This window comes from Oncorhynchus gorbuscha, linkage group LG17 (genome assembly GCF_021184085.1).
Source record: "Oncorhynchus gorbuscha isolate QuinsamMale2020 ecotype Even-year linkage group LG17, OgorEven_v1.0, whole genome shotgun sequence".
NCBI lineage: Eukaryota > Metazoa > Chordata > Actinopteri > Salmoniformes > Salmonidae > Oncorhynchus > Oncorhynchus gorbuscha.
In genome coordinates this window covers 4,530,565-4,540,698 of record NC_060189.1, presented here as the reverse complement: position 1 = coordinate 4,540,698, position 10,134 = coordinate 4,530,565, and the positions used below count along the sequence as shown (strand labels likewise).

At 45.9% G+C, this 10,134-nt stretch overlaps 1 protein-coding gene across 1 annotated transcript in view; it reads left to right on the top strand.

Moving 5' to 3' along the window:
* The window catches only part of LOC124002279 (son of sevenless homolog 2-like), a 98,665-nt gene that overhangs the window by 63,785 nt on the left and 24,746 nt on the right, over positions 1-10,134 (top strand). The window lies entirely within an intron of this gene.

Genomic DNA, 10,134 nt, shown 5'->3' with positions numbered 1-10,134 from the left:
CACCTAAACTCACACCTAAACTCACACACACACTAAACTCACACCTAAACACACACACACACACACACACACACACACACACACACACACACACACACACACACACAAACACACACACTCACACCTACACACACACACCTAAACTCACACACACCTAAACTCACACACCTAAACACACACCTAAACTCACACACACCTAAACTCACACACACCTAAACTCACACACCTAAACTCACACACACCTAAACTCACACACACCTAAACTCACACACACCTAAACTCACACACACACCTAAACTCACACCTAAACTCACACACCCTAAACTCACACCTAAACTCACACACACCTAAACTCACACCTAAAACTCACACACACACACTAAACTCACACCTAAACTCACACACACCTAAACACACACACCTACACACACACCTACACACACACACTACACACACACACACACACACACACACACACACACACACACACACACACACACACACACACACACACACACACACACACACACACACACACACACACACACACACACCTAAACTCACACACACCTAAACTCACACACACCTAAACTCACACACACCTAAACTCACACACACCTAAACTCACACACCTAAACTCACACACACCTAAACTCACACCTAAACTCACACACACCTAAACTCACACCTAAACTCACACACACCTAAACTCACACCTAAACTCACACACACCTAAACTTCACACCTAAACTCACACCTACAACACACACACACACACACACACACACACACACACACACACACACACACACACACACACACACACACACACACACACACACACACACACACACACACACACACACACACACACCTAAACTCACACACACCTAAACTCACACACACCTAAACTCACACACACCTAAACTCACACCTAAACTCACACACACCTAAACTCACACACACCTAAACTCACACACACCTAAACTCACACACACCTAAACTCACACCTAAACTCACACACACCTAAACTCACACCTAAACTCACACACACCTAAACTCACACCTAAACTCACACACACACACACACACACACCGATAAGAGCGTCTGCTAAATGACTTAAATGTAATGTAATGTAAACTCACACACACACACACACACACACACCTAAACTCACACCTAAGCTCACACCTACACACACACACACACACACACACACACACACACACACACACACACACACACACACACACACACACACACACACACACACACACACACACACACACACACACACACACACACACACACACCTAAACTCACACACACCTAAACTCACACACACACCTAAACTCACACACACACCTACACACACACACACACCTACACACACACACACACACACCTACACACACACCTACACACACACACACACACACACACACACACACACACACACACACACACACACACACACACACACACACACACACACACACACACACACACACACACACACACACACACACCTAAACTCACACACCTAAACTCACACACACACATCTCTAAACTCACACACACACACCTCTAAGCACACACACCTCTAAACACACACACACCTCTAAACTCACACACACACACCTCCGCCTGCTGCTGCCATGAGTCCTCATCCTTCAGTGTGCAGAGACTTCGAGGTCTCACATAGAGAGATGTATAATATGATCCACACCCCTGTCCTTTATAACCAGTCAGAAACCTTTCGGCCCAGTGACACAGTCCAACCTCTACCTCTATTCTGTCATAACTGATCCCTCTATTCTGTCATAACTGATCCCTCTATTCTGTCATAACTGATCCCTCTATTCTGTCATAACTGATCCCTCTACCTCTATTCTGTCATAACTGATCCCTCTACCTCTATTCTGTCATAACTGATCCCTCTATTCTGTCATAACTGATCCCTCTATTCTGTCATAACTGATCCCTCTATTCTGTCATAACTGATCCCTCTACCTCTATTCTGTCATAACTGATCCCTCTATTCTGTCATAACTGATCCCTCTATTCTGTTATAACTGATCCCTCTATTCTGTCATAACTGATCCCTCTATTCTGTCATAACTGATCCCTCTACCTCTATTCTGTCATAACTGATCCCTCTACCTCTATTCTGTCATAACTGATCCCTCTACCTCTATTCTGTCATAACTGATCCCTCTACCTCTATTCTGTCATAACTGATCCCTCTATTCTGTCATAACTGATCCCTCTACCTCTATCCTGTCATAACTGATCCCTCTACCTCTATTCTGTCATAACTGATCCCTCTATTCTGTCATGACTGATCCCTCTATTCTGTCACAACTGATCCCTCTTCTGTCATAACTGATCCCTCTATTCTGTCATAACTGATCCCTCTATTCTGTCATAACTGATCCCTCTATTCTGTCATAACTGATCCCTCTATTCTGTCATAACTGATCCCTCTACCTCTATTCTGTCATAACTGATCCCTCTACCTCTATTCTGTCATAACTGATCCCTCTACCTCTATTCTGTCATAACTGATCCCTCTACCTCTATTCTGTCATAACTGATCCCTCTATTCTGTCATAACTGATCCCTCTATTCTGTCATAACTGATCCCTCTATTCTGTCATAACTGATCCCTCTATTCTGTCATAACTGATCCCTCTACCTCTATTCTGTCATAACTGATCCCTCTATTCTGTCATAACTGATCCCTCTATTCTGTCATAACTGATCCCTCTACCTCTATTCTGTCATAACTCATCCCTCTATTCTGCCATAACTGATCCCAAAGCCCTCTGCCCTATGAAGTCTTCATGTAAAAAAAAACATGTTTTTACCAAGCTGTCTGGCACATCTCTGCTAGAAGGCCTTCAGTTGATTGTATGCCTCTATGTACTACCCCCCCCCCTCCCCAGTAAGACATAGTAGTCAGCTTTTTTTAAACTCTTCCGTTAACTGTCTTTCAACTCCAGGAGCAGGCGTTTGACCCATACGAGACCCTGTCTCAAGACATCCTGTCCAGGCAGTTCCACGAGCACTTCAGCAGCCTGATGGCCCGGCCTACTGTAGGACTATACTTCCAGGTAAGGATAGGTTTCACCTCACACACACATCTTGATTGTATTCATCACTTTCTCAAGGTGGCGCTGGAGAACAAGGCTGACGTTTTACGTATTCCCAACCAATTGTTTTATTTTTTATTTTTTTCGTTTCTTTTGCGTTGTTTGTAACTTTTAAAAAAAAACTTATTTTGTACATAATGTTACCTCTACCGTCTCTTACGACCGAAAATAACTTCTGGACATCAGGACTGTGATTACTCACCACGGACTGGCAGAATCCTTTTTTTTTCCTCTAACGAGCCCGACGTGAATTATATCCTGCTTTCTCGGGAACAGGCCCACATCCCCGTCATTTGCGTGAAGAAAGGTAGCGAAAAGGGGCAAGTGGGCGGGTTGCCTTCTGAGAATTCGTAGGTGATAATAATAAACCCCCACTTCCTTCCAATTCTGCCAGCAAACGTGCAATCTTTGGAAAATAAAATCGATGACCTACGGAAGATTCAACTGTCAACGGGACATTCAAAACTGTAACATCTTATGCTTCACGGAGTCGTGGCTGAGCAGAAGACATTATCAACATACAGCTAGCTGGCTGTTATACACTGTACCGGCAGGATAGAACAGCAGCAGTGTCTGGTAAGACAAGGGCGGTGGACTATGTATTTTGTTTAATAACAGCTGGTGCTTGATATCTAAGGAAGTCTGGAGGTTTTGCCCGAGTAGAATATCTCATGATAAGCTGTAGACCACACTATCTACCTAGAGTTTTCATCTGTATTTTTCGTAGCTGTTTACATACCACCACAGACTGAGGCTGGCACTAAGACAGCCCTGAATGAAACTGTATTCTGTCATAAGCAAACAGGAAACTGCTCACCCAGAGGCGCTCTAGTGGCCGGGGACTTTAATGCAGGGAAACATAAATCCGTCTTACCAAGTTTCTACCAGCATGTTAAATGTGCAACCAGATGGAAAAAACTATATACCACCTTTATTCCCGCACACAGATGTGTACAGAGCTCTCCAGAAGCTGGAGACTCATATCTCCTTCACTAGCTTTAAGCACCAGCTGTCCGAGCAGCTCACGAATCCACTGCACCCATTTACATAGATATGACACATTTTATCAGTGCATTAAGCATTGAAACATGATGTTTACCGATTTGTAACCTTATTTGTTGTTGTTTACTTGACGTTACATATTGATGATTACTTTTGGAGTACTTAGCATAGTAATCTAGAGCCACTACCGGTTCCATGTGCTGGACACGCCCCTGGTAACCTCACAGGAAGTGATCCGGTGTATGCAAATAGGTGTCCCCCATCGGGTGGGCACCAGTGGTGTGAGCCCAAAAGCCTGGCAGCTGTTTATCAGGTTTGCCCTGTTCAGAGGACTGGTGTGGTATCAGGTTTGCCCTGTTCAGAGGACTGGTGTGGTATCAGGTTTGCCCCTGTTCAGAGGACTGGTGTGGTATCAGGTTTGCCCTGTTCAGAGGACTGGTGTGGTATCAGGTTTGCCTGTTCAGAGGACTGGTGTGGTATCAGGTTTGCCCTGTTCAGAGGACTGGTGTGGTAGAAGGTGTAGAGCCCACTGAGGAGGTCTTCTACTCTGAAACATCACGTTGAACCTGGATGGCAATCAGAAAAGGTCAGTTCAAGGCGGTGTGCCATACAGGGGATGTCGATGATGTCGGGCCCTGTTTCCCTTCAGCCGGCCGACCACACCATTCTTGGCTACAGTCATCACAGCAGCTCCATCTGTACCCAGAGCGACCAACATGCTCCCCCACTCATTAAAACACTCCCTCCACGATGGCACTGATGGTGTTGGTTATGTGTGCCACGTCTGCCTTCTCCACCGACTTGATGCCAGTAAACTTCGACTCCCATCTTGCCCCTTGTGACAGAATCTGAGATAAACTAACTAACTCCTCTTTCACTGAACTGTCTGTGGAGCCATCTGCCATCTGTCATGATGGAGAGATGTGATGTTTTTCAGATTATCTTCGATGTTGTTTCTCTCCACCTCTGAAATATGGTGCATAAACTCTTCGGCCTGTTTCTCATTTCTATATGTTGAGCCCACAGCTATTCCTTGTTTTTCTCTCCCTCTCTCTCTCTCCCTCTCCCTCTGTCTCTGTCTCTCTATCTCTGTCTCTCTCTGTCTCTCTCTCTGTCTCTCTCTCTGTCTGTCTCTCTGTCTCTCTCTGTCTATCTCTCTCTCTCTCTCTCTCTCTCATCCAAACTGCAAAAAAATCAAACATTTCAAATTAATTTAATAATTTAATATACAATCATGTTTATCCAATATAGCTGGCAGTTGATTGGGCTAAATTAGCCTTCTACCCTTTTGTTTACTTAAGGATCAACACTATAAGGCTGGTGATGTCACAATGCTTTTTAAAATGTAAACAGAATCTGGAGACAAACATTCCAAATAGAATGTTCCAGAGCCATAGGAAAGCATGAAGATCCATGTCAGCATCAGTAGGCCCATCATGTTATGGTATTTATACAGTATTTTGAGGTGAACTGGAAACTTATCAAGAGATGAGAAATAACCTCCAATACAGGACCACGTCTGCTCAATAGACTTGAAAAAACTAGCTACAAAAGTACTCGTCTAGCTACAAGACTAACCAACATTTTCACTTACTCACACTTCCACTCCAAGTCAGAAAGTGGTCTCGCCTTCTTGCCAAGGGCATGTACAGTCTAAATAGTATCATCATCATCTCCGTGCTGGGTCTGCTCTGGCCGTTGCTGTTAGCGCCGTCGCAGAGGGTGTCAAGAGGAGAGGCTCCGGTTGAGTTCGGGACACATAGACACGCAGGCAACGTGACACTTGCTGTGGTCATGGTCACGAATGTTCTCCAGCTTCATCGTTTTATTTCCGATGACAAATGAGTCGTTTCTGGGTTTTTATCTTTAGCATACTGGCGACACACATAACTACTCATCACCACAGCCTCAGCATCATACTGTAGCCAGCCTCTTGAAACACCTTTATCTCCAAACCTCCATTTCTCATAAAACATTTTTTTTTTTTTTACGACCTCCTTTTCGTCGGTGGGGTTTTTGTTTCCAAAGTCGGCTTACTCCAGGTAAATGTCGCCACATAACAGCTATTTTAAGGAACGGTAGCTAGCAGCAGACCCGTGGCAAGTAAGCGATGAGGAGTAGCTGATGTCCCGTATGGTAAACCGTGCCGCGAAACTAGGAGCATGAGAGACGGTCTGTGGCTGGCAGACATGAGTTATTTCCTCCGAGCCATCATGCCAGATATTTTATTACATTACTATTCTGGTACAAACATTTACCCGCCAGTGTGGCGGATAGCCTTCTGAAAATCAACTCGCAATTTGGCGCATGGTGGGTTTTAATTTCGGGCCCCTGCCGATGGCAAAACAGCCTATAGTGAGGAGGTCAGATACCTGGCCGGGTGGTGCCAGGACAACAACCTCTCCCTCAACGTGATCAAGACAAAGGAGATGATTGTGAACTACAGGAAAAAAGAGGACCGAGCACACCCCCATTCTCATTGACGGGGCTGTAGTGGAGCAGGTTGAGAGCTTCAAGTTCCTTGGTGTCCACATCACCAACAAACTAACATGGTCCAAGCACATCAAGACAGTCGTGAAGAGGGCACGACAAAACTTATTCCCCCTCAGGAGACTGAAAAGATTTGGCATGGGTCCTCAGAACCGCAAAAGGTTTTACAGCTGCACCATCGAGAGCATCCTGACAGGTTGCATCACTTCCTGGACTGGCAACTGCTTGGCCTCTGACCGCAAGGTGTGACACGATCACTTCAAACTGAAGCTGGACACTGTTGTTCAGAGGAGCTAGCCAACAACACAGCTCACACGATCACTTCAAACTGAAGCTGGACACTGTTGTTCAGAGGAGCTAGCCAACAACACAGCTGACACAATCACTTCAAACTGAAGCTGGACACTGTTGTTCAGAGGAGCTAGCCAACAACACAGCTGACACGATCACTTCAAACTGAAGCTGGACACTGTTGTTCAGAGGAGCTAGCCAACAACACAGCTGACACGATCACTTCAAACTGGAGCTGGAAAGACTGTTGTTCAGAGGAGCTAGCCAACAACACAGCTGACACGATCACTTCAAACTGAAGCTGGAAAGACTGTTGTTAAGAGGAGCTAGCCAACAACACAGCTGACACGATCACTTCAAACTGAAGCTGGAAAGACTGTTGTTCAGAGGAGCTAGCCAACAACACAGCTGACACAATCACTTCAAACTGAAGCTGGAAAGACTGTTGTTCAGAGGAGCTAGCCAACAACACAGCTGACACAATCACTTCAAACTGAAGCTGGAAAGACTGTTGTTCAGAGGAGCTAGCCAACAACACAGCTGACACAATCACTTCAAACTGAAGCTGGACACTGTTGTTCAGAGGAGCTAGCCAACAACACAGCTGACACGATCACTTCAAACTGGAGCTGGAAAGACTGTTGTTCAGAGGAGCTAGCCAACAACACAGCTGACACGATCACTTCAAACTGGAGCTGGAAAGACTGTTGTTCAGAGGAGCTAGCCAACAACACAGCTGACACGATCACTTCAAACTGGAGCTGGAAAGACTGTTGTTCAGAGGAGCTAGCCAACAACACAGCTGACACGATCACTTCAAACTAAAGCTGGAAAGACTGTTGTTCAGAGGAGCTAGCCAACAACACAGCTGACACGATCACTTCAAACTGAAGCTGGACACTGTTGTTCAGAGGAGCTAGCCAACAACACAGCTGACACGATCACTTCAAACTGGAGCTGGAAAGACTGTTGTTCAGAGGAGCTAGCCAACAACACAGCTGACACAATCACTTCAAACTGAAGCTGGACACTGTTGTTCAGAGGAGCTAGCCAACAACACAGCTGACACAATCACTTCAAACTGGAGCTGGACACTGTTGTTCAGAGGAGCTAGCCAACAACACAGCTGACACAATCACTTCAAACTGAAGCTGGAAAGACTGTTGTTCAGAGGAGCTAGCCAACAACACAGCTGACACGATCACTTCAAACTGAAGCTGGAAAGACTGTTGTTCAGAGGAGCTAGCCAACAACACAGCTGACACGATCACTTCAAACTGAAGCTGGAAAGACTGTTGTTCAGAGGAGCTAGCCAACAACACAGCTGACACGATCACTTCAAACTGAAGCTGGAAAGACTGTTGTTCAGAGGAGCTAGCCAACAACACAGCTGACACGATCACTTCAAACTGGAGCTGGAAAGACTGTTGTTCAGAGGAGCTAGCCAACAACACAGCTGACACGATCACTTCAAACTGAAGCTGGAAAGACTGTTGTTCAGAGGAGCTAGCCAACAACACAGCTGACACGATCACTTCAAACTGAAGCTGGAAAGACTGTTGTTCAGAGGAGCTAGCCAACAACACAGCTGACACGATCACTTCAAACTGAAGCTGGAAAGACTGTTGTTCAGAGGAGCTAGCCAACAACACAGCTGACACGATCACTTCAAACTGAAGCTGGAAAGACTGTTGTTCAGAGGAGCTAGCCAACAACACAGCTGACACGATCACTTCAAACTGAAGCTGGAAAGACTGTTGTTCAGAGGAGCTAGCCAACAACACAGCTGACACGATCACTTCAAACTGAAGCTGGACACTGTTGTTCAGAGGAGCTAGCCAACAACACAGCTGACACGATCACTTCAAACTGGAGCTGGAAAGACTGTTGTTCAGAGGAGCTAGCCAACAACACAGCTGACACGATCACTTCAAACTGGAGCTGGAAAGACTGTTGTTCAGAGGAGCTAGCCAACAACACAGCTGACACGATCACTTCAAACTGAAGCTGGAAAGACTGTTGTTCAGAGGAGCTAGCCAACAACACAGCTGACACGATCACTTCAAACTGAAGCTGGAAAGACTTCGTTTGACCTTTTTTTGTTTGTTGTATCTGTCCATCAAAATTATGCCAGATGATGATTCATGATTTCGACTGGCTGAGAAACGCTGCCTGTCTGTCTGTCTCTGTCTGTCTCATCCCGACTCCCAACACGCTCATTACTATGGGACAGTTGGAGATCGAATTCGAATATTGAAACAATGTTGCAAATGTCGGCGAGACAGACAGCAAGGTTTATACAAATCACTGCTGTTGAAAACTAAATGTCTAAAAGATGTGAGATAATGTCTAGATGCTTTTTATAGTAGCGATCGAGTTTATAAATTGCCTGGCTGGGCTGATGAGACAGTGTATTGCGCAGTCAGATGGAACAGAGTAAATAGGCATTTTAATGTCATAGATTTAGCCGGCGCTAACTTGTGGAATAGACACCGGCTGGAATGTGGTTTTAACCAATCAGCATTCAGGATTAGTTCCATCAGTTGTATAATGACACATAAACACCAGTTGCTCTCAGGACTGATTGCTGAGAGGTGCTGTTTATTTAGAAGCCTATCAGGGAGTGTATCTTCAGTGGTCGCTCACTCTCTCGCTCGCTCTTTCTCTCTCTCTTTCTCGCTCGCTCGCTCTTTCTCTCGCTCGCTCTTTCACTCTCTCGCTCACTCTCTTGCTCTCTCTCTCGCGCTCTCGTTTTCTACTTTCTACTTTTAGTATTCTCCCATCATCTCACTCACTCCTCCCTTCTCTCCATGTCTCCTCTCCTCTTCCTCCTCCTCTCCCTTCCTCCCCTGCCTCTCTGTCAGAGAGATGTGTCTGTGGAGCACTCAGCCACTGCACTCTGCAGCGTCTGGTATTGTGGCTAAATTACATGGCCTTTTAAAAATAGCCCAGGCCCTTCAGAGTCCCTAATGGCACCCTATTCACTATATAGGGCCCTGGGCTCTGGTCTAAAAGTAGTGCGCTACATATGGGATGCGTACAGTCTCTCTTGGAGGAGAGAGAGGGAGGAGACAGAGGGGTGGGAAGGGTGGAGGGAGGGAATGAGGGAGAGCAGTGGGAAGGGTGGAGGGAGAGGGGTGGGGAGGGAGAGGGAGGGAGGGAGGGAAGGAGGGAGAGGGGTGGGAAGGGTGGAGG